Genomic DNA, 25,774 nt, shown 5'->3' with positions numbered 1-25,774 from the left:
CCATATCTACCCCCATGCCATAAGACTGCTTAATAGTTAACCAAAAAGCTACCTGAACTATCTGCATGGACCCTTTTTGCACAAACTCTTTTGACTCATCACATACGCTGCTGCTACTGTTTATTATCTCTCATGTTACCTCGTCAATTTACACCTAACTATATGTATATACAGTGCATTCGGGAATGATTCAGACCCCTTTGACTTTTTACACATTTTGTTACGTTATTTCTAACCTTATTCTAAAATTTCTTAAATAATTGTTTTCATCAATCTACACACAAACCCCATAATGACAAAGCATAAACAGTTTGTAAAAAAAAAATGAAATATCACATTTACATAAGTATTCAGACCCTTTACTCAGAACTTTGTTGAAGCACCTTTGGCAGCCTCCAGTCTTCTTGGGTATGACACTACAAACTTGGCACACCTGTATTTGGGGAGTTTCTCCCATTCTTCTCTGCAGATTCTCTCAAGCTCTGTCAGGTTGGATGAGGAGCGTCGCTGCACAGCTATTTTCAGATTTCTCCAGGGATGTTCGATTGGGTTGAAGTCCGGGCTATGGCTGGGCCACTCAAGGACATTCAGAGCCTTGTCCTGATGCACCTGCATTCTCTTGGCTGTGTGCTTAGGGTTGTTGCGCTCTGGGGGAGGTTTTCATTAAGGATCTCTCTATACTTTGCTCCATTCATCTTTCCCTCGATCCTGACTAGTCTCCCAGTCCCTTCCGCTGAAAAACATCCCCACAGCATGATGCTGCCATCACCATGGTTCATCGTAGGGATGGTGCCAGGATTCCTCCAGACGTGATGCTTGGCATTCAGGTCAAAGAGTTAAATTTTGGTTTCATCAGACCAGAGAATCTTGTTTCTCATGGTCTGAGAGTCCTTTAGGCAGTGGTGGAAAACGTACCCAACTGTTATACTTGAGTAAAAGTAAAGATACCTTAACAGAAAATGACTCAAATTAAAGTGAAATTCACCCAGTAAAATACTACTTTAGTAAAAGTATTTGGTTTAAAATATACTTAAGTATCAAAAGTAAATGTAATTTCAAAAATATACCTAAGTATCAAAGTAAAAGTATAAGTACTTATATTAAGCAAACCAGACGACACCATATTCTTGTTTATTTATTTAAGTCGGGGGCACACTCCAACACTCAGGCATAGTTTACAAATGAAGCATTTGTGTTTAGTGAGTCCACCAAATCAGAGGAAGTAGAAATGACCGGGCATGTTCTCTTGATAAGTGCGTAATTGGACCATTTTCCTGTCCTTTTAAGCATTCGAAATGTAACGAGTACTTTTCGGTGTCAGGGAAAATCTATGTTAAAGTAAAGTACAGATACCAAAAAAAACGACTTAAGTACTTTACACAACTGTCTTTAAGCGGGCTGTCAAGTCCTTTCTACTGAGGAGTGGCTTCCATCTGGCCACTCTACCATAAAGGCCTGATTGGTAGAGTGCTGCAGAGATGGATGTCCTTCTGGAAGGTTCTCCCATCTCCACAGAGGAACTCTGTCAGCGTGACCATCAGGTTCTTGGTCACCTCCCTCACAAAGACCCTTCTCCCCCGTTTGTTTAGTTTGGCCAGACGGTCAGCTTTAGGAAGAGTCTTCGTGGTTCCAAACTTCTTTCATTGAAGAATGATGGCCACTGTGTTCTTGGGGACCTTCAATGCCTCAACACAATCCTGTCTCAGAGCTCTAAGGACAATACCTTGGACTTCATGGTTTGGTTTTTTGCTCTGACATGCACTGTTAACTGTGGGACCTTATACAGTGACTTGCGAAAGTATTCACCCCATTTGGCAGTTTTCCTATTTTGTTGCCTTACTTCCTGGAATTAAAATAGATTTTTTGGGGGGTTTGTATCATTTGATTTACGAAACATTTGGTCACAGTCGTTGCTAGAATCATTGGACCAAGGTGCAGCTTGATATGGTTTCCACATATTTATTTAGTGAAACTCACAAAAACAATAAAGAAAGAACAAAACGTGAAGTCAATGAAGTGCTAACAGGCAACAAAACAGAAACAAGATCCCACAAACACAGGTGGGAAAAATAACGACTTAAATATGATCCCCAATTAGAGACACCGATTACCAGCTGCCTCTAACTGGGAATCATACAAAACACCAACATAGAAAGAAACTAGAACACAACATAGACATAGAAATACTAGATCACCCCCTATTCACACCCTGACCTACTATACCATAGAGAAAAAATGGCTCTCTATGGTGAGGGCGTGACATTACCCCCCGCCAAAGGTGCGGACTCCGGCCTCAAACCTGAAACCAAATGGGGAGGGGAGGGGGGGTGATTAGTGGCGGCTCAGGTACGGGGCGAAGTACCCACTCAGCTCGCGGATCCGCCAGCATCGGTGGCGGCTCTGGTGCAGGACGAAGAACCCGCTCATCCCGCGGATCCGCCAGCATCGGGGGCGGCTCTGGTGCGGAACGAAGAACCCACTCATCCCGCGGATCCAGCCATGGACCCAGGCTGAACACTGTGCCTGGACTGGACCTCGGTGCCGAGAAAGGCTGCTGCCATGGAGCGGGACTGGACACCGGCCCTGGCCTGGACATCGGTGCAGAGGAAGTCTCCTGCCATGGAGCAGGATTGGACGCCGTGTCTGGACTGGGCATCGTCGCAGAGGAGCGCTCCTGCCATGGAGCTGGACTGGACGCAGTCTTTGGAAGCTCCGGACCGTTGACCCTCGCTGAAGGTTCCCGACCGTTGACCGTCGTTTGGGGTTCCGGACTGTGGACCGTGGTAGGAGGTTCCGGACCGTGGACCGTCATTGAAGGTTCCGGACCGTGGACCGTTGTTGGAGGTTCCGGACCGTGGACCGTCTCAGGAGGTTCCGGACTGTGGACCGTCTCAGGAGGTTCCGGACTGTGAAGGCCAGAAAAACGCATGTCAAAAATGTTATAAATTGATTTGCATTTTAATGAGGGAAATAGGTATTTGACCCCCTCTCAATCAGAAAGATTTCTGGCTCCCAGGTGTCCTTTATACAGGTAACGAGCTGAGATTAGAAGCACACTCTTGAAGGGACTGCTCCTAATCTCAGTTTGTTACCCTTACTATATAAAAGACACCTGTCCACAGAAGCAATCATTGATCAATCATTGATCATTGAATCAGATTCCAAACTCTCCACCATGGCCAAGACAAAAGAGCTCTCCAAGGATGTCAGGGACAAGATTGTAGACCTACACAAGGCTGGAAAGGGCTACAAGACCATCGCCAAGCAGCTTGGTGAGAAGGTGACAATAATTGGTGCGATTATTTGCAAATGGAAGAAACACAAATGAACTGTCAATTTCCCTCGGCCTGGGGCTCCATGCAAGATCTCACCTCGTGGAGTTGCAATGATCATGAGAACGGTGAGGAATCAGCCCAGAACTACACGGGAGGATCTTGTCAATGATCTCAAGGCAGCTGGGACCATAGTCGCCAAGAAAACAATTGGTAACACACTATGCCGTGAAGGACTGAAATCCTGCAGCGCCCGCAAGGTCCCCCTGCTCAAGAAAGCACATATACATGCCCGTCTGAAGTTTGCCAATGAACATCTGAATGATTCAGAGGACAACTGAGTGAAAGTGTTGTGGTCAGATGAGACCAAAATGGAGCTCTTTGACATCAACTCAACTCGCCGTGTTTGGAGGAGGAATGCTGCCTATGACCCCAGGAACACCATCCCCACCGTCAAACATGGAGGTGGAAACATTATGCTTTGGGGGTGTTTTTCTGCTAAGGGGACAGGACAACTTCACTGCATCAAATGGACGATGGATGGGGCCATGTACCGTCAAATCTTGGGTAGGAACCTCCGTAAACCGGATTAATCCGTACCGGTTGCACCTTTGCAGCCTATTCCTGCTTTTGCCAAACCTTTCAGCAGTGTTCTAGTGGAATGTGTTGGTCCTTCAAAGCAAAGAGTGGTAACCAGTTTCTCTTAACCAATATATGCGCTGCCACTCGTTTTCCTGAGGCCATTCCACTGAGGAAAATCTTGGCTCCCTGTATTGATAAGGTCCTGGTGAAATTATTTTCAATGTTTGGACTTCCGCAGGTAGTGCAATCAGACCAAGGTTGTACTTTAATGTCAATGGTCTTCCAGCAAGTTCTACAGCAGTTGGGTGTTACCCAATGACCCTCTTGTGCTTACCACCCAGAGTCTCAACATGCTCTTGAGAGATTTCAGACTTTGAAGTCTATTTTAAGAGCTAACTGCTTTGAGTTTGAGAAAGACTGGGATGAAGGGGTTCCTCTTGTACGGTTTGCAGTGCTGGCTGTTGTTCAGTAATCTCTCGGTTTTAGTCCGAATGAGCTCGTGTTTGGACATCATGTCAGAGGTCCTTTGAGCTTGCTGAGAGAGAGGTTGTTGCTTAAACCAGAAAACAAATCTGTTGGAGCACGTTAGCGCCGTTTGATACAGATTGTACTGTGCCTGTGAGTTTGCCAGTGAGAATCTGGAGATGCCACAAACGAAAAGGAAAGTTTGGTACAATCGAAGGCCCGAAGCCATCCTTTTCACAAGACCTGGTTGTGTTGCCCATTCGGTGGTCACCGTTGCAAGCACGCTTTTCAGGCCCTTACCCCATAGTGAAAAATATTTGTAATCTGGATTACCTCATCGCCACACCAGAGCATAGAAAATAAACCTGCCTGTGTCATATCAATATGTTGAAACCATACTTCACCCGCTACGATCGGTCGGAGAAGTCTGTGGAAACCGGAAGTGATCTTCTGCCTGTGGCCACTGCTGTCGCCGTTGACTATAGTCTTCCTCAAAAGCATGAGGAAAGTCCAGTACACCCTGTGCCTGTGGGACAGCTGATTAACTCAGAGATTCTGGAAAACCTTGATGTCTTTTTGGCACAGCTATATCAGGGTTTATTCTCAGATGTGCCAACTAAGACAAATGTACTAGAGCATGTAATTGATGTTGGGAATTCTGCACCAATCAAACAACATGGTTATCGAGTGAATCCTGAAAAGAGAGAGAAACTCCTCAGTAAGTTCCTGCTTGAGCAAGGCATTACACAACATGGCAACAGTCCATGGAGTTCACCCTGTCTATTAGTACCTAAGGTGGATGGGTCTCTGCAGTTTTGTTCAAATTTTGAGAAACTCAATGACATACTAAGTCTGACTCGTACCCTTTGCCCAGGGTCAACAATTGTGTGGACCGTGTTGGCGCTGCTAAGTACATTAGCAAGTTCGATCTGCTGAAGGGATATTGGCAGGTTCCTCAAACTGGGTGCGCCAAAGAGTCTGCTTTTGGTTTGTTTTCCTAACTTTGTCTTCCGTTTGGGTTACAAAATGTCGGAGCCATGTTTCAAAGGCTCTTGCACATCATGCTACGTGGTCTGGAAAATGCTGAGGCTTATTTGGACGATGTGGTGGTATTTAGTACCAACTGGCCAGAATACCTTCAGAATGTTAGGAGTCTGTTCGATCATTTTGCAGCTGCCAACTTGACAGCTAGCTTGTCAAACAGTGAAATTGCTCAAGCAACAGTGAAATATCTCGCGAAGGTGGTGGGTCAAGGGAAATTCCGACCGGTCCTGGCAAAAGTGGAGACCATCAATAAACTTCAGGTACCAGCTTCTTGCCAGGAACTGCGCCAATTCTTGGAATGGCTGGTTACTACCAGACTTTTTGCAATAACTTTTCCCTGGTTGTTGCACCACTAACAGGTTTTACAAGTCCGAAAGTTGTTTTCCGTTGGGGCCCTGACTGTCAGGAGGCTTTTGAGAAGACAGAGCTGGCTGCTCCGGATTTACATCATCCATTTGCTTTGTACACCAATGCAAGCGATGTAAGAGCAGGGGCTGTGCTCCTTCAGAAAGACGATAACAATGTTGAACACACTGTGGGTTAATTTTTTAAGAAAACACCTGTTAATTGAAATCTATTCCAGGTGACTACCTCATGAAGCTGGTTGAGAGATTGCCAAGCGTGTTCAAAGCTGTCATCAAGGCAAAGGGTGGCTACTTTGAAGAATCTGAAATCTAACATATATTTAGATTTGTTTAATACTTATTTGGTTACTACATGATTCCAGATGTGTTATTACATAGTTTTGATGTCTTATTAATATTTCTACAATGTAGAAAATAGTAAAAATAAAGAAAAACCCTTGAATGAGTAGGTGTGTCCAAACTTTTGACTGGTACTGTACATCTCCATGCACCTGGATTAGTTGGTTGTATAACACAATTCAACCGTTGTTGTTTACAATGTCATTCATGAACATGATACCTTTCTTATACATTCTCTCCAATAATTATTTTGTATCCTCTATCAGTACATTGGAGTTTAGCCATATTATTTGCTGTAATACACATTCTGCCTCGTCTGGAGGATAAAATTTGAACTGTAGCCAACACTGTGTGGCTTCATTTCAAAATAAGAATACACTAAACAGGGTTCCATTGTCAATACACCAGAAATGTATAGTTTTAACCTGAATAACTGCAAGAGTCCCCTTTTAAACATTGGATGTGCCTCTCTTAGTGGCCTACTGGAAACCCCATTTGGATTTGGATATCGTTTTTAAGAGAGAGGTTTAATGCTTTGATATACAATAGTGTTCGCCCTCTAAACCCATATTCATTATATAAATATACCCATTTAACGTTTATCTGGTCTTTCATTCCAAGTAAAATGAAATATTTTTGCCATCATAACTTGAAAGAAGATTCTCATGGAGTCGGTAGAATCATGAATAGATAGGTAAACGGTCATATCATTAGAGAATTGTTCAGTTTCAAGATGCTATCTATGTTGCCAGGTTTTCTATCAAAATTGATAGTTGCAAGATCATTCAACTTTTCAGGAACGTGTACACCAAGCACATCAACTGTACCATCCTCCCATTTAATCAGGAGACCACATAGGAATTTAAAGTTTGTTTCTTTTAGAGACCCAATCCGTAATTGGGTCACAGTTATCATAGTTGGGTTTTAATCCAGATAAACTGGTGAAGTTAAAAAGGTCCTCAATAAAACCATTCATGTTGACGATTTTGCACTCAAGAAAACCCATATTGATACCTTTGTTTATAATCCATTAATTTCTAACCCCTTAATTTTAACATTGGATCTGTTCAATGGCCATAACAAACACGTTTGGTGAAAGAGGGCAAACCTGTTTACATCTCTTAACAATTCAAAATTCTCAGAGAAATAACCATTATTTATAATTTTACATAAAGGAGTGTGATGACCTTTATCCATTTTACAAGAAATTCTCTTAAATTGAAATCATCCAGGCACTTGTAAAAAAAATCTAGGCATACTTTATCGAAGGCTTTCTCAAAATTCTCATAGTTTTCAATTATTTCTAATAATTGTGTAATGCTATCTCCAATAAAGCTTCCTTTTAAGAATCCTGTCTGAGTATGATGAATAATATGAGGTAAGACTTTTTTTAATTCTACGAGTCTTTATTCTCTTGACCGAATCAGTTTTGTTTTAAAGGCATCCCATACCATGTTGATCAGCTGAACCTGTATTATGCAAGAAAATATCAGTTATAAACTCCTTCGTTTTCATAAAAAAATGTACTGTCCGTCAATAAACTCGGATTAAATTTCCTATATCCCTGCCCTCGTGGGAAGTCTGTCATAGTTACATGGAGGGCTATAAACTGATGGTCTGATTGCATTCGGTCCTCAGTCTTTTACTTTTCACTTTTGGCACCATAGAAAAGGATACCAGAAAATACTTAATCCGACGAGCTTGATTTAGCCTTCTCCAAGTTTATCTTACAAGGTCTGGGTTTTTACGCCTCCATTTATCGACCAGTTCCAATGTGTCCATAATATTCGTAATCTTTTTGAGCACCAACGGGTGATAATTGATAGTATGATTTCCTTTACGGTCTATTGATGTACTTAATACTGTGTTGTACTCCCATACCATTATTATAGAGTTATTGACATTTTGGTGACTAATTAGATGATTATAAATATTTTCAAAGAAGTTTGGACCGTTAACATTTGGTCCATATAGATTTATGAGCCATAACTGTTTGTCATCCAGTAATAAATTCAAGGAAATCCATCTTCTTTGACAATCAATTTTAACTGATTGTACCTCAAGATCCAAATTATTTATGAGCAGGATCATAATACCTTTTACGATCCCATTATTTTTCCCAGACCACTTTGATAAAATATATTGAGTTTCCTGAAGACAGTAAATGTGGTTATTCTTCTCATTTAACCATGTTAAAACTGCTCTTCTTTTCTTATTATCAACCAAACCATTGGAATTATAGCAAGCTCACATATTCACAGATTACCGTGATGGGTTACATTAAGATAATTAAGATACTTACAATATCACTGTCCTTACCATCATTTTTATACACGTATCCTCCAGTAAGTTGTTCTCCAGTTGTCCTCCAATAACCACTCTGACAAAAAATACAACACAATTAACAAAATACAATTACCCCCCCAAAAGTATCATCCCTATTGCAACCTGTCTCCCTAGTTGTGCTTGGACCCCTAGTTGCTCCCAGCATGAATCCATGTTGCACTTGGCAACTACAACACACTAAAACGAATTAAAATAAACTAAAACTAAGTAAAATAAATAAATTATAAAACTCTCATAATACAATTATAAGTCCTGGACAACAATATACCTGAATTTTCTTTAATTAAATGATACATTTAAATATTGATAAAGATAAGGCAAGAGGAGACCTCCAAAGCATATTTTTTTGCATCCTTCTTTTGTCTAATAGTTGACAAAAAAAGAAGACAAATAAACCTGTCAGTTAAACTGGCCAAAAGACTGTCATAGATCTAACCATATCATGTGGGGCACACTCTCCTTGACTCAGTGTGGAGACAGAGCAGGATGAGGCACAAAACAACATCTAGGTGCCCCTATAAAATGTTGTGCACTATCCCAAATGCAGCCTTACCCTGCACTGAACCCTGGGTGACCCAAGGCAACCACGTCCACATAATTCACACAGAAAGTGTAAGCAATAAACAGAAACACTTCGTAGTATATTCATTAGTACTGGCCATCAACATACAATACATAATACAATATACAGTATATTATCCAAATGAAAGAAGGTAGCTACAGTATAAAAAAGAAAAGTAATATTAATCCTCATCCAAGGCCTTTCATATAAGTAAAATGTATTTTGTAGCCTCACAAAACGAATAAAAGTACATCGCAGCACTCATACCATTATAAGTCTTGACCAACAAAGTAACATTATCCATTATTACCCACACAAAAACGTGTGCGAGCAAGGAGGCCTACAAACCTGACTCAGGTACACCAGCTCTGTCAGGAGGAATGGGCCAAAATTCACCCAACTTATTGTGGGAAGCTTGTGGAAGGCTACTGAAACGTTTGACCCAAGTTAAACAATTTGAAGGCAATGTTACCAAATACTAATTGAGTGTAAGTCCACTTCTGACCCACTGGGAATGTGATGAAAGAAATAAAAGCTGATATAAATCATTATCTCTACTGTTATTCTGACACTTTACATTCTTAAAGTAAAGTGGTGATCCTAACTGACCTTAGACAGGGTATTTTTACTAGGATTAAATGTCAGGAATGGTGAAAAACTGAGCTTAAATGTGTTTGGCTAAGGTGTATGTAAACTTCCGAATTCAACTGTAGCTAGCTTAGTTGAATATGAAAGTAAAATTATTGGCTATCATTTGTGCCTAGATAAATGTATATTCCATCAAAATAAATGTTAAATCAAGCCTTGAACAGAGTAGCTGTGTCACCGGATTCTCTGGACGTCTCTTTCCAATAGCTAAAAAACTGTGCTTTCTGCCCGTGTGCTCGTTCGGCTGACAAGAGGTTGAACAGGCTACTCTGGTGAATTTCAGGCCTTCGTTGAGTTGCACACAGAATGCCTAGTGAACGAAATAGGCCCACACATATTGAGGAGGGAGAACCACTCAGATCATACAGTAGCGTAGTTTTAGAAAAAGACAGAGCATTTTTTGGGTAGCATTCTCACTTCAGTGCTTGTAAACACTATATCCTATATTAATTGAAACATTGATGCATAGTTTTTTTTAAAGAAGGAAAAGAAACAGAACAACTTTCAAGGTAATGCAATTAATATTAATAACTTCATTGTCCTTGGATAGACTCCATTGTAAATCAATTTAGCCTATACACTTATTTTTTTACCACTCTCTACCTACCTACCCAATAGATAATGTACTTAGATGCCAAGTTTACAGTACAGTAGTAAATACAGAAAATCCCACATTCTGTGTCCAACCAAACAGGTGATGGGGATAGTTGCTTTCCTCACCTTCCTTAACCTCCACACTTGTAGCTCTACAACTTATGACACAACATATCAGAGTCAAGAATTGGATAATTTCCTTTTGCTTGGCAATGTATCGTTTATTAAAGTAGTTGAGACAAATTATTTTCAATATTATTGTCAGGCATGGAGGCCTCAGGGCTGCCAGTGTCAACAAAAGTATATTTGTGTGTTTGTGGACATAGTTTTTGCATTTTGCAGGTGTGTTTCACACAGGAACAGAGGAAGCAAGACAAACATGTGAAGGACTGGTGGCTGGGAATCCTCTCGTTTGAGTATAGAAGGAGTGTCCGTGTTTGAAATATGGCCCGAGGACTGACATGTGAGTAGGAAAACAAACAAACACACACACAGCAGTCTGCTGAGGGGAGGATGGCTCATAATAATGTCTGGAATGGAGCAAATGGAATAGCATCAAACACACGCAAACCATGTGTGATGTATTTGATACCATTCCATTTATTTCGCTCGAGCTATTACCACAAGCCCGTCCTGCCCAATTAAGGTGCCACCAACCTCCTGTGACACATACACACACACACACACACACACACACACACACACACACACACACACACACACACACACACACACACACACACACACACACACACACACACACACACACACACACACACACACACACACACACACACACACACACACACACACTGTCATAGCCAGCCAGTGACTTCCCCTAGGAAAGTCTTGTATGCAAATGTCTAGCCTGACAACCCGACGTGTGATCTGCTGTCTTATTTGCATAGATGCAAGCCAACCTTTTCAAATCAAAGGTCAAAGTAGTCACTGTCTTCTGGTCAAAGAGGAAAACTTTATTTAAACAGCACAAACAACAATCATTAAAAAGGAGGATGATGTGAGGAATAGAATATGAAATACTATACTATTTTGTTTGGGCGTAAGTGTTTCACAGTTGTTTGTCCCCCCCCCCCCCCCCCCCCCAGTGTGGTTTGTATCTCCACAATAGAATACACACTGCTGGTATCTATAATATGTGATCCACTTTTTTCATGTCAACACAGGCCCTTCCTGTTGGATGAAATCATACACTTTTAAGCACTCTTTGCTGTTGCAATCAGCTTGTTGACAATAACACAGCAGAAAGGGGATTAAGTGGTGCAACAGCTTGTTATACTATATTTGACGGTAAAGGAGAGAGAGGGAGGGAGACACAAAGAGAGAGGGAGAGGGAGAGTGAGAGAGTTAATGCGAAAGAGGCACCAGTTGTAGTTGTTTTTCTGCCAGCTGTAACCATATCAGCCTGAGTGCAACTGTCTCATGAGTCACTGTTCATTCTCAGTTTTCTCCTAGGCTTCACAGATGGGAAAGTACAGTGCCTTGCAACAGTATTCGGCCCCCTTGAACTTTGCGACCTTTTGCCACATTTCAGGCTTCAAACATAAAGATATAAAACTGTATTTTTTTGTGAAGAATCAACAACAAGTGGGACACAATCATGAAGTGGAACGACATTTATTGGATATTTCAAACTTTTTTAACAAATCAAAAACTGAAAAATTGGGCGTGCAAAATTATTCAGCCCCCTTAAGTTAATACTTTGTAGCGCCACCTTTTGCTGCGATTACAGCTGTAAGTCGCTTGGGGTATGTCTCTATCAGTTTTGCACATCGAGAGACTGACATTTTTTCCCATTCCTCCTTGCAAAACAGCTCGAGCTCAGTGAGGTTGGATGGAGAGCATTTGTGAACAGCAGTTTTCAGTTCTTTCCACAGATTCTCGATTGGATTCAGGTCTGGGCTTTGACTTGGCCATTCTAACACCTGGATATGTTTATTTTTGAACCATTCCATTGTAGATTTTGCTTTATGTTTTGGATCATTGTCTTGTTGGAAGACAAATCTCCGTCCCAGTCTCAGGTCTTTCGCAGACTCCATCAGGTTTTCTTCCAGAATGGTCCTGTATTTGGCTCCATCCATCTTCCCATCAATTTTAACCATCTTCCCTGTCCCTTCTGAAGAAAAGCAGGCCCAAACCATGATGCTGCCACCACCATGTTTGACAGTGGGGATGGTGTGTTCAGCTGTGTTGCTTTTACGCCAAACATAACGTTTTGCATTGTTGCCAAAAAGTTCAATTTTGGTTTCATCTGACCAGAGCACCTTCTTCCACATGTTTGGTGTGTCTCCCAGGTGGCTTGTGGCAAACTTTAAACAACACTTTTTATGGATATCTTTAAGAAATGGCTTTCTTCTTGCCACTCTTCCATAAAGGCCAGATTTGTGCAATATACGACTGATTGTTGTCCTATGGACAGAGTCTCCCACCTCAGCTGTAGATCTCTGCAGTTCATCCAGAGTGATCATGGGCCTCTTGGCTGCATCTTTGATCAGTCTTCTCCTTGTATGAGCTGAAAGTTTAGAGGGACGGCCAGGTCTTGGTAGATTTGCAGTGGTCTGATACTCCTTCCATTTCAATATTATCGCTTGCACAGTGCTCCTTGGGATGTTTAAAGCTTGGGAAATCTTTTTGTATCCAAATCCGGCTTTAAACTTCTTCACAACAGTATCTCGGACCTGCCTGGTGTGTTCCTTGTTCTTCATGATGCTCTCTGCGCTTTTAACGGACCTCTGAGACTATCACAGTGCAGGTGCATTTATACGGAGACTTGATTACACACAGGTGGATTGTATTTATCATCATTAGTAATTTAGGTCAACATTGGATCATTCAGAGATCCTCACTGAACTTCTGGAGAGAGTTTGCTGCACCGAAAGTAAAGGGGCTGAATAATTTTGCACGCCCAATTTTTCAGTTTTTGATTTGTTAAAAAAGTTTGATTTGTTAAAAAAGCACGCCCAATTTTTCCGTTTTTGATTTGTTCAAAAAGTTTGAAATATCCAATAAATGCCGTTCCACTTCATGATTGTGTCCCACTTGTAGTTGATTCTTCACAAAAAAATACAGTTTTATATCTTTATGTTTGAAGCCTGAAATGTGGAAAAAGGTCGCAAAGTTCAAGGGGGCCGAATACTTTCGCAAGGCACTGTATAGGAAGCCCTTGACAACACACTCAGTCTGCATCCCAACGGGCACTCTATTACTTATAAAGTGCACTACTTTTGACCAGGGCCCTCATAGCGCTTTTATCAAAAGTAGTGCCCTATATAGGGAATAGGGTGCCATTTCGACACAGAAGACCCTGGTCAAAAGTAATGCATAGGGAATATGGGGCCAATTCAGATGCAACCTCACTGTTTTGTACAGCTATCAACATTTACATGCAAAAGAGTGGGGAGAATATGACAGCGCATGTCTCATGAAAAACAAGTGCCTTTGATGAGTTAGCAATGCAGGTAGGTCTAGTAGGCAAAGGATAATTTGTCATGCATATCTTCACAGGGAAGCATGCATTTGATATTTCATCGCTTGATTGACGATGATGACTGGTAGAATTGTTTTGTTTTATATGGTGTGAGTCCCAAATGTTACCTTATTCACTACATATTTCACTACTTGGGCAATGGTCAAAAGTAGTGCACTATTTAGAGTTAGTTTGTTGGTCGGTGGAGCAAACAGGCACGCACACACGCAGGCAGGCAGGAGAGAGAAGCTATGAACAGCAGACTAAAACGCGCCTGTGGGCTTTGTCCCAAGCAGAACATCGGGCGGATAGACCGACATTTCAAAGTTGCCCATAAACTTAAGTCTGGTACTATCGAATGGAAGCACGCTATGCTAGTGAGCCAGCTTTCGACTGACAGACAGCAGCCTGAATCAGGTCAATACATGCAGCGGAACGATGGTGGTGGAACGTGGCTGGAGCCCAGGGTGAACCCTGGGACTTTGCCGGGGGGCGATAGTGAGTGGTCGGCGGCGCAGCAGCTGGGGAACGAGGGTGAGCGGTCGGCAGCGGCGCGGCCAGTCAGAGCAGTGGTGGAACACGGTTGGAACTGAGGGAGCAAAGCTGCATCGGGGGGGACTTTGAAGGGCAGTGAGAGTGATGTGGTTGACGGTGTGTCATCCACTATTGAAGCTCGAGGGCCTACCCAGAGGCGAGGTGAAAAACATGACATTTTGACAGAATATGAAGGCTTCATTCTGGGTAAAAACCCTTCAGTAAAACGCATTGACAATACCCGGTCCAGTCTATCCTGAGTACGGGAGTGACTCCAAATAATGTCAGAGGGCAATGCAGATGGAGGAGTGGTATAGCTAATGTGGAGCGCGCTGTTTGGCACCATCCAGGTGAAAAATCTATTGGAGCAATGTTCAAAGTTTTCTGAAGTATCTTCTGCAATTCCGACCGAAAAGTCTGCGGACTAAAGCCAGTGGAATTAGAAAGGTGTTACTCTGCTTGGCAAAGATGGATCGGGATTTGTGGCAGACCCAGGCAACACACAGGGCAAAATTTCGCAAACGATGTAGAGACGAGGTGCTCAGCACTGAGGAATTAAGCAGGTCCATCGAGCTAAGTAATCAGGCTATTCCTTCGGTTCTCAATAGACTGGAAGTCCGAGCCACCTGCTCTGACAGGCGTATAGATTTGCGGCTCTCATAACCAGCCGGTTGGCAATATTTAATGGCACTAGGCGATCCCCACTCACCATGTTCAGTGAGAGGGATTTTATGGAAGTAAACCAGGAAACTGGGGGCTACCAGCTGTGCGTTGCAAGCCACAAAACAAACTGCTCGAGGGGGAGGGCATGCAGGGAATGTCGTTTTTCAGCAGAGCTCTGTCATTGAATTACATTGGGTTCTCCACCCAGGTGTCGAAGGTTGAAAACGGCCATGGAGCCCCAGCACCCTCCTGAAGACATTAAGAGCAATTCCCAAATACGCACCTGGTTACCCATTCAATCACCAGGTGCACGGCTGAAAGATAGAAGTGTTCGCTTTGTAATTTTTTTGACCATTCTTCTGGTCCCAAATTTGGACTGGTACCCTCTCTGGTGATGGGATATAGTTACCGAACAGAACCTAGCCCATCCGGAAACCTCCCCCCTCTGTACTTTTTTCCATCACCCTCCAACAAGATTTTCTATATTAAATTTGATTACAAAACAGTTTTGATTACATGGAAATGCACGTCTAGGCATGCCCTTGTTGGACAAGCGCAGGTAGTCCCTGCCTGTTGCAGTTGTCACGACTTCCGCCGAAGTTGGTGCCTCTCCTTGTTCTGGCGGCCTTAGGTGGTCGACGTCACCGGCTTTCTAGCCTCCACCGATCTACATTTCTTTTTCCATTTGTTTTGTCTGTATTGTACACACCTGGTTCCAGTTACGTTTTAATTATTTCCCTATTTAACCCTCTGGAGCCATCATGGTTTTGTGCATGTTTATTGTTGTCAAGTTTATGTGATTCTGGATTTTCGTTCTCCTCGTTGGAATATTATTTTTGAGTAAAGTTACTATTATTACTCATCTCTGTGTCCTGCGCCTGACTCCGCCTTACCAACATCACCTAGACTCTGACAGCAGTCCAAAGGGCTATAGTCTATAGTACAGAGAAACAATGACAAGGATCGAAAGCAGGCTTTTTTTTACTGTCTATGTTCTAGCTACAAGCCCTTTCTCAAAGCAAGTCTATGCTGGTCAACCAGCTGGTCAACTCTAAATGTAAAAAGTACTGTACGAAATGGAAATGACAACTGAAAATCAGAGGCTACTCTAAAGTCTATGTAAACTCACTATAACTATTTAGTCGGCTCACATATGACTCCAACCCCACAGTGTCATAAACAGAGAGCATGTTGTTTTTCTGAATGAATAAGTTTACAATCGGGTGTATTATACTCGGAAGTATCACTTTCGTTTCCTTACCTAAAAGTTATTGTACTGATATTTATGATGACAATAAAATATAACTATGTGCAGTCAGCAAGTTTCCACATATGGTCTTTCAACAAACTCTCTCTTATTGTTGTATACAGTAGCTGCTATAGTGTACCATAGCTGTAAGCTGCTGTAGCTGGTGCTGTCATTTAAATGAGCTCCTTTCTATTCCCTTCAGATAGTTCAGCTAGATTTTAGGATAGATATGATTTGATATCAAAGACTTTGAGAGAGAAAGAAAGAGAGAGAGAGAATGAGAGAGAGTGGTTTGTTGTCATGACTGCAAACGTGCACTGCAGACATAACATGTAATGCGATCCTGTTCCATATTATAGGGCCAGTAAGTCATATCAACATTCAAAATGCCATTTATCAAAATAATGCCTCTGAACAGACTGTGTGTGTGTGTGTGTGTGTGCGTGCGTGCGTGCGTGCGTGCGTGCTTGCTTGCTTGCTTGCTTGTTTGCTTGCTTCCCTGTTTGTTTGTTTGTTTGTTTGTTCAGTGCCTCAGGAGGTACTCACTCCATACCACTTACCATTGGGAAAATTGGGCGGCAGGTAACCTAGTGGTTAAGCGTGTTGGGCCAGTAACCAAAAGGTCGCTGGTTTGAATCGCCAAGCGAACTTGGTGAACCATCTGTCGATGTGACCTTGAGCATGATTTCACCACTTTGTTCAAGGAGACCTAGTGTTCCCTTTTTGTCCTCATCAAACTGTGATTGCACATTGCCCGAATACCCTTACACTAACACTCTCTTATATGGTTATTATCGGCTTGTTATTTGTACTTTCATCAGTGATTGATAAGTGGTAACTATTATCCAATGACATTCCCCAGGTCAACATGGTTTATTATATTTAATAACTTCAAAGGTGATCAGTTACAGTGTATCATTAATGTTTCGGACCTTGTACTCCGAAAGGAAGTTTACCTGAAGAAAGGAATGTTACCGAATGCCATAGTCTATCATACAGGAAATGTTCTCCACACACACACACGCACGCACGCACGCATGCACGCACGCACGCACGCACGCACACACACACACACACACACACACACACACACACACACACACACACCCACCCACACACACACACTTCTTGGCAACTGGCCAGACTTTGACACTTGCGTATCTGTATCTATATATCTGTGTTTGTGGGTGCACGCACTTACTCAATGATATTGTGCTGCCTCCGTTTTATGATGTTTACACACTGATCGGGCTCAGTGTGTCCCGGAGCATAGCTCTTTTATGAGCCATAACCGGGTTTTTATGGTCATGCCAACGATAACAGCATAATCAGCTCACGCTGCTGAACATGGTGAAAACACACTCCTCAGGGCATGTTTACTGAGGAGTATCAACATTATGCTATGGGAAACACAGGAATGACAGATCTCGGATCAGCTTTATTAATGTGTAGTCCCGTCATAAAGCTACGGCAAACAATGGCATGATGGATCACAGATCAGCCTTATGTAATCCATACATAACATGATGACATATGACACATCAGTGTAGTGCTGTATGGTGGAGATCAAATAATGTGAAGTAACTTACTCTCCCTGGCTGTGTCCCAAATTACACCGTATTCTCTACAGATGTAGGATCTTAATTTGAGCTAGTTTGCGATAGCTGGAAAATAGCTGGAAAATAATCCTGCAGCAACAGGAAATGTGTATTATTATGTTCACATATAAACGTAGCCCAGTACCAGTTTGAAAAATTAATGTAAGTATACACTGAGTGTACAAAACATTAAGGGCACCATGACATAGACTGACCAGGTGAATCCAGGTGAAAGCTATGATCCCTTATTGATGTCACTTGTTAAATCCACTACAATCAGTGCAGCTGAAGGAGAGGAGACAAGTAAACAAGGATGTTTAAGCCTTGAGACAATTGAGACATGGAGTATGTATGTGTGCCATTCAGAGGGTGAATGGGCAAGACAAAAGATTTCAACGCTGAACAGTTTCCTGTGTGTATCAAGAATGGTCCACCACCTAAAGGACATCCAGCCAACTTGATACAACTGTGGGAAGCATTGACACGCTTTCGACACCTTGTAGAGTCCATGCCCCGACGACTCAATATTAGGACATTTATTTAAATAATTTCCTGATCTTTTTTATATCTTACGAATCTATTATTCAATGGGTTCGTATGGGCTAATAGCAGTAAGGCCAAATTCAGTGTTTCATCAAATCATCTTGGAATATATATTCTTTATACCTTAAGTGGTCCTACAATTCAAAATCTAACTTTTAGCACTACTAAAGGACTAGTGACTCGACTCATGATTAGAGTATTACCTACTCTGACAATCAGATACTGCGGAATTGGGACTCGACCTGGACTTGACTGTTTAGTGACTTGACTACATCACTGCATGACCAAACCATGAACTGTGGTGTTGAATGTGGACACCAAACTTGACATTTGGCTAATGATTGGCATTCTGCAGCCCAGGCTTTCCCTAATGGATTAGACATGTTGGGAAGTCAAGTGCCAGTGAGTTCAGCTGTCAGATGTGTGCGTACTGGTAGCGAAGTCAGGTGCAGGAGAGCAGAGATTTGTGAACAGGCGCACACTTTATTTAGGCAAAAGTGCAAAACAGTCACAAGAATTATGTCTAACAATAAACATCTTCGGGAAAAATAACACAGAAAAAACAAGCCAGTCTGGCGCATCAACAATACACACGTAACAACAAACAATCTTACACAAAGACATGATGGGGAACAGAGGAATACATACAAGTAGATTGATTGGGGAAGGAAAACCAGGTGTGCAGGGAACAAGACCAAACAAATGGATGCACGGAAAAAGGAGCGTTGATGGCTAGAAAGCCGGTGACATCGAACGCTGCCCGAACAAGGAGAGGACCCGACTTCGGCGGAAGTCGTGACATCAGCAGTAAAGTTTAGTAGCTGATTTACATCACACACACGACTGACTTACACAGTCTATCTGTCTCTGTCTGTCTGTCTGTTTGTCACCACATTGCTTATGGTGGCTAAGGTTAGCTGAAGTTTGTAGTGGCTGTTTAAAGAACTGAACCCTGGATTACATTTATTCTTTGCCAATAGACTACTATCAGGTTGAAGAACCATCTAACATCAAGTTGTAAAATAGTGAACTTTCCTTTAATGACATACATAACCTTATGATATACAGTGCCTTGCGAAAGTATTCGGCCCCCTTGAACTTTGCGACCTTTTGCCACATTTCAGGCTTCAAACATAAAGATATAAAACTGTATTTTTTTGTGAAGAATCAACAACAAGTGGGACACAATCATGAAGTGGAACGACATTTATTGGATATTTCAAACTTTTTTTCTCAGAGGTCCGTTAAAAGCGCAGAGAGCATCATGAAGAACAAGGAACACACCAGGCAGGTCCGAGATACTGTTGTGAAGAAGTTTAAAGCCGGATTTGGATACAAAAAGATTTCCCAAGCTTTAAACATCCCAAGGAGCACTGTGCAAGCGATAATATTGAAATGGAAGGAGTATCAGACCACTGCAAATCTACCAAGGCCTTGCCGTCCCTCTAAACTTTCAGCTCATACAAGGAGAAGACTGATCAGAGATGCAGCCAAGAGGCCCATGATCACTCTGGATGAACTGCAGAGATCTACAGCTGAGGTGGGAGACTCTGTCCATAGGACAACAATCAGTCGTATATTGCACAAATCTGGCCTTTATTGAAGAGTGGCAAGAAGAAAGCCATTTCTTAAAGATATTCATAAAAAGTGTAGTTTAAAGTTTGCCACAAGCCACCTGGGAGACACACCAAACATGTGGAAGAAGGTGCTCTGGTCAGATGAAACCAAAATTGAACTTTTTGGCAACAATGCAAAACGTTATGTTTGGCGTAAAAGCAACACAGCTGAACACACCATCCCCACTGTCAAACATGGTGGTGGCAGAATCATGGTTTGGGCCTGCTTTTCTTCAGAAGGGACAGGGAAGATGGTTAAAATTGATGGGAAGATGGATGGAGCCAAATACAGGACCATTCTGGAAGAAAACCTGATGGAGTCTGCAAAAGACCTGAGACTGGGACGGAGATTTGTCTTCCAACAAGACAATGATCCAAAACATAAAGCAAAATCTACAATGGAATGGTTCAAAAATAAACATATCCAGGTGTTAGAATGGCCAAGTCAAAGTCCAGACCTGAATCCAATCGAGAATCTGTGGAAAGAACTGAAAACTGCTGTTCACAAATGCTCTCCATCCAACCTCACTGAGCTCGAGCTGTTTTGCAAGGAAGAATGGGAAAAAATTTCAGTCTCTCGATGTGCAAAACTGATAGAGACATACCCCAAGCGACTTACAGCTGTAATCGCAGCAAAAGGTGGCGCTACAAAGTATTAACTTAAGGGGGCTGAATAATTTTGCACGCCCAATTTTTCATTTTTTGAGTTGTTAAAAAAGTTTGAAATATCCAATAAATGTCGTTCCACTTCATGATTGTGTCCCACTTGTTGTTGATTCTTCACAAAAAAATACAGTTTTATATCTTTATGTTTGAAGCCTGAAATATGGCAAAAGGTCGCAAAGTTCAAGGGGGCCGAATACTTTCGCAAGGCACTGTATGTCCAAATACCTCCTTTTTGTTCACGCGTTTAGCCCAGTAATCCAAATTCACGAGGCGCGATCACTAGGTCCAGATGAAAAGTCAAAAAGTTCCATTACAGGTCTTAGAAACATGTCAAACGATGTATAGAATTAATTTTTAGGATGTTTTTAACATAAATCTTCAATAATGTTCCAACCGGAGAATTCCTTTGTCTTCAGAAATGCAATGGAACGCAAGCTAACTCTCACGTGAACGCGTGTGACCAGCTCATGCCACTCTGGCAGACCTCTGACTCATTCAGCTTCCATTCCCCCCTCCTTCCTAGTAGAAGCATCAAACAAGGTTCTAAAGACTGTTGACATCTAGTGGAAGCCGTAGGAAGTGCAATATGACCCCATAGACACTGTATATTCGATAGGCAAAGAGTTGAAAAACTACAAACCTCAGATTTGCCACTTCCTGGTTGGATTTTTTCACAGGTTTTTGCCTGCCATATGAGTTCTGTTATACTCACAGACATCATTCAAACAGTTTTAGAAACTTCAGAGTGTTTTCTATCCATAATATGCATATATTAGCAACTGGGCCTGAGTAGCAGACAGTTTACAGGCAGTTTACTCTGGGCACCTTATTCATCCAAGCTACTCAATACTGCCCCAGCCATATTATACCACCCACCACTGCGACCTGTATGCTCTCGTCAGCTGGCCCTCGCTACATATTCGTCGCCAGACCCACTGGCAACAGGTCATCTATAAGTCTATTCCAGGTAAAGCTCCGCCTTATCTCAGCTCACTGGTCGCGATAACAACACCCACCCGTAGCACGCGTTCCAGCAGGTATATCTCACTGGTCATCCCCAAAGCCAACACCTCCTTTGGACGCCTTTCCTTCCAGTTCTCTGCTGCCAGTGACTGGAATTGCAAAAATTGCAGCTAACCGATCACTGCAGCTGTACATAGTCTATCTGTAAATAGCCCACCCAATCTACCTACCTCATCCCCATATTGTTTTTATTTACTTTGCTGCTCTTTTGCACACCAGTATCACTACTCATCTATCACTCCAGTTTTAATTTGCTAAATTGTAATTACTTTGCTACTATGGCCTATTTATTTATTTTACCTTTATTTAACTAGGCAAGTCAGTTAAGAACAAATTCTTATTTTCAATGACGGCCTAGGAACAGGTTAACTGCCTTGTTCAGGGGCAGAACAACAGATTTGTACTTTGTCAGCTCAGGGTTTGAACTTACAACCTTCCGGTTACTAATCCACCGCTCTAACCGCTAGGCTACCCTGCCTTACCTCCTCATGCCTTTTGCACACCCTGTATATAGACTTTGTTTTTTTCTATTGTGTTATTGACTGTATGCTTGTTTATCCCATGTGTTGTTGTTTCTATCGCACTGCTTTGCTTTATCTTGGCCAGGTCGCAGTTGTAAATGAGAACTTAAGTAGCTTACCTGGTTAAATAAAGGTGAAATAAAAAAAACAGGTATGATCATGGGAAGCGACTCAAAGAAAAATTAAATACTCCTATAAAATGGGGGCTTAGTGCCCATTTGCAAGCAGATATTCAATTCCCCAAATGTTTTCTTTAATTCCCAGAGGCTAGGAGTTTCCCCATTGAGTTAAACTGAGTAAATGCTAAACTAAGGTTCCCAGGTCGGCTTGTTTTTTCATTGATTACACTGCAGTCACAGGTCACACTTGATTGGCCAGGTCTATAACAGATGTAAGAACTGAATGATTTGACATTCATTCATCTGCATTTCAGGTCTAGAGTGGCTAGACCATGTTTGCTAACTAACTCACTGTGATGGATATCTCAACTGATGCATATTGGATGGGCACATTGAAATAAAGCCTTCTAAAACAAGACATTTGCCGAGGGGAATATATGCCTTCAATGGCATTGCAACTGGAAAAGGAAAACCTGCACTCACGGAAGTGAAACAAATGGTGGCATTGCCCAATGCCCAATACGTTGCCCCATCATGCTTATGTGATGAGTAAACTTGCCTGAGACTAGTATTAACTCCCCAAACTAATGCCCAGGCTTTAGCTTAGCGGGCTAACACTGTCTTCTGGTGCACAGACTACCTGGGTTCAAAACCCAGTCGGTCACATTAGGTGCACCATGCATCAAGACCATAAAATACACAACAGCTATTTTATGAGAGACTCTAAATCAAGTGACAGGACTAGATAACAATTACGAGACACTGTCTTCTGAATTTAACCTCCAGCCTGTAACAACCCAAACATCCACCTGATCTGTTTAATCAAAGACTGTGTCCCAAATGGCATCCTATTCCATATGTGCTACATTACTTTTGACCCTCATGAAAAAGTACTACTGAATTACTACTCATCACTACCACACAAGATCGACACAAAACCTACTGGTTTTACTACTTGATTGCTATTGAGATGAGATGTGTAATAAATTAAGTAGTAATGAGTGATATATTGGGATGCTTCATTACTGGTGAACACTATGCATTTCCTATTTATTTCCATTCTCCCTTAATGACTACTGTGTAACTACTGAGCTTTTTTAGTATCTACTACCTAAAACAATCACGCCCTGATCTGTTTCACCTGTCTTGGTGACTGTCTCTACCCACCTCCAGGTGTCTCCTGTTTTCCCCATTAGTGCCCGATGTATTTATCCCTGTTTTTCCTGTCTCTCTGTGCCAGTTCATCTGGTTTTGTCAAGTCAACCAGTGTTTCTCCTAGCTCGTATTGTTCCCAGTCTTTTTTCCTAGCCCTCCTGGTTTTGACCCTTGCCTGTCCTGACACCGAATCCGCCTGCCTGACCACTCTGCCTGTTCTGACCTCGAGCCTGCCTATCCCCTCGTACTGTTTGGACCTGGTTTATGAACTCGCCTGTCCCCGACCTGACGTTTGCCTACCCCTTTTGGTGTAGTAAATATCGGAGCTCAACCATCTGCCTCCTGTGTCTACATTTGGGTCTCGCCATGCGCCCTCATAAAAACCTACACATACCTACACAATTCCTACATGCTGTATGCCTACTTAATTCCTATTGAATTACTACTGCAGTTTGTGTGTGTAGTGTTGTGTCACTGCTGAATTGCTCCTGATTCTTTTGAATTAATATTGAAAACTGACATTTTGTCACGTTGTTCGTAAAACGATCGGACGAAAGGCGCAGCGTGCATAGAGTTCCACATGTTTATTAAAATAAAACTCACTAACAAAAACAATAAACCGCAAACGAGACGTAACGACTGGAGTGCTCACAGGCACTACACAAAAACAAGATCCCACAAACTAAAGGTGGAAAAATGGCTGCCTAAGTATGATCCCCAATCAGAGACAACGATAGACAGCTGCCTCTGATTGGGAAACATACCCGGCCAACAAAGAAATTGTTCAACTAGAATGCCCACCCAAATCACACCCCGACCTAACCAAATAGAGAAATAAAAAGGCTCTAAGGTCAGGGCGTGACACATTTACTACTCATCTTCTTGTTTCCCTACTGTCACTAGTAGTGCACATGTTATTTCCTCAAGTTTCTAACTGTAGTTGTATAATCAAACAATAAATAACAAGCTAATACAAACTTAATTGAGATTTTGTTTTTATTAAATACCAATTACATATTTACATTTATGTTAATCCCTTTTAGACCTTGTCTTCTTTGGCTTTGATTTAACTATCTTCATATCCTCTTTTTTTTGTTGCGGCAACATTTCTCCACCACAGTATCCTTTTAGAAAATTAAGACAAGCACAAGAGGCAACAAATTATAAGCCATTATCAACAGAGGTCACATAAGACAACCCAGAAAAACATTTGATAAACAATGTTAATCTTGCCAACAATGGTCTCCGGTATTCTTATTTCGAGGGCCTCGTTGGCAACATGTCAAAAGAGGTAAGTTGAATGAGTAAGTATATGAATATGAACATACTTTACATTTGCGCACAAACACATACTTATTAATTCGCTAGCAGTGTCACGCCTGCTCCCACTCCCCCTCTCGCCAGGCTCCCCAGCATTGCGCACTCCTGCCACCATCTTTACGCACACCTGCCTTCCCCCCTGTCACGTGCATCACCGATTATTGGACTCAATCACCTCTGTCATTTCCTCCCCTATATCTGTCTGGTTCCCCGCTCTGTTCCCTGCTTCAGCATTAATGTTCACATGTCCTTGTATACCCGTGTGCTGACGCTGTTCCTGTCTTGTTTCATGGCTGTTCCTGATTAAACGTTTGCCTCCCCATACCTGCTTCTCGTCTCTGGCGTCAGTCCTTGCAAGCATGATGAAATCAGTCTACATAGCTTCATTTCAATGGGGCTAGCAAACAGCTAGGCTAAACACAAGACCATTTTGGCTAGCAGTCTTTTAGATGTGGTAAAAAGTTATATAAAAGACTAAACAATGACATGAAAGTAGTCATAAACCATAAAAGAATGTTTAAACTTACAGATGGTGCCAGCACAAGGGGTATGAAAGGGAGGATTACAAAGGATGGAAGATGATTATAGTTAGCTAACAGCTACTACTTCCTGTTTTAACTTCTTCTGTGGTCGCAAAAAGCTGATAGTCTGGCTCTAGTGTAGTGACTACTTATTTACTACCAAGATGTCAAAATCTATACCCGATTACTACTGAAAACACTACTGTTTTCCTACTGAACACTACAAAACTCTACTTGTGTTTCTTGAGTAGTGCATAAACTACACGTTCACTACGTAGTCACTTCTGCTCAAATAGGTTTTTGTGTAGTAATTCACCAGTATTTTTCATGAGTGGGGTCTATAGGGCTCTGTTCAAAAGTAGTGTGCTAGGCAATATGGTGCCATTTGGGACACATTCATGATATTTTTACCCCTTGTACTTTAATTTTATGGTTTTTTTTTTTGTACCAGAGCCTCCTTCCAATCGCTGTTACTTTGTTTTGTACCATACCCCTTATTTTGACGTCAACACAAACGACTTCAATGATGGCAGTTTCAGACTGAT

At 42.0% G+C, this 25,774-nt stretch overlaps 1 long non-coding RNA gene across 1 annotated transcript; it reads right to left on the bottom strand.

Moving 5' to 3' along the window:
- Window positions 1–1,943: 1,943 nt before the first annotated feature.
- On the bottom strand, window positions 1,944–25,333 carry LOC149982349 (uncharacterized). The gene is made up of 3 exons (XR_016497141.1): window positions 25,236–25,333; window positions 8,387–8,447; window positions 1,944–2,906 (listed from the first exon to the last, which is right to left on the bottom strand). It is a non-coding gene; the product is annotated as an uncharacterized LOC149982349 (long non-coding RNA).
- Between the last annotated feature and the right edge of the window lie 441 nt (window positions 25,334–25,774).

This window comes from Oncorhynchus mykiss, chromosome 7 (assembly GCF_057628025.1).
Source record: "Oncorhynchus mykiss isolate SJ-2025 chromosome 7, ASM5762802v1, whole genome shotgun sequence".
NCBI classification, from domain to species: Eukaryota; Metazoa; Chordata; class Actinopteri; order Salmoniformes; family Salmonidae; genus Oncorhynchus; species Oncorhynchus mykiss.
Note: the sequence above shows the minus strand (reverse complement) of the source record. Positions and strands in the feature narration are given on the sequence as shown.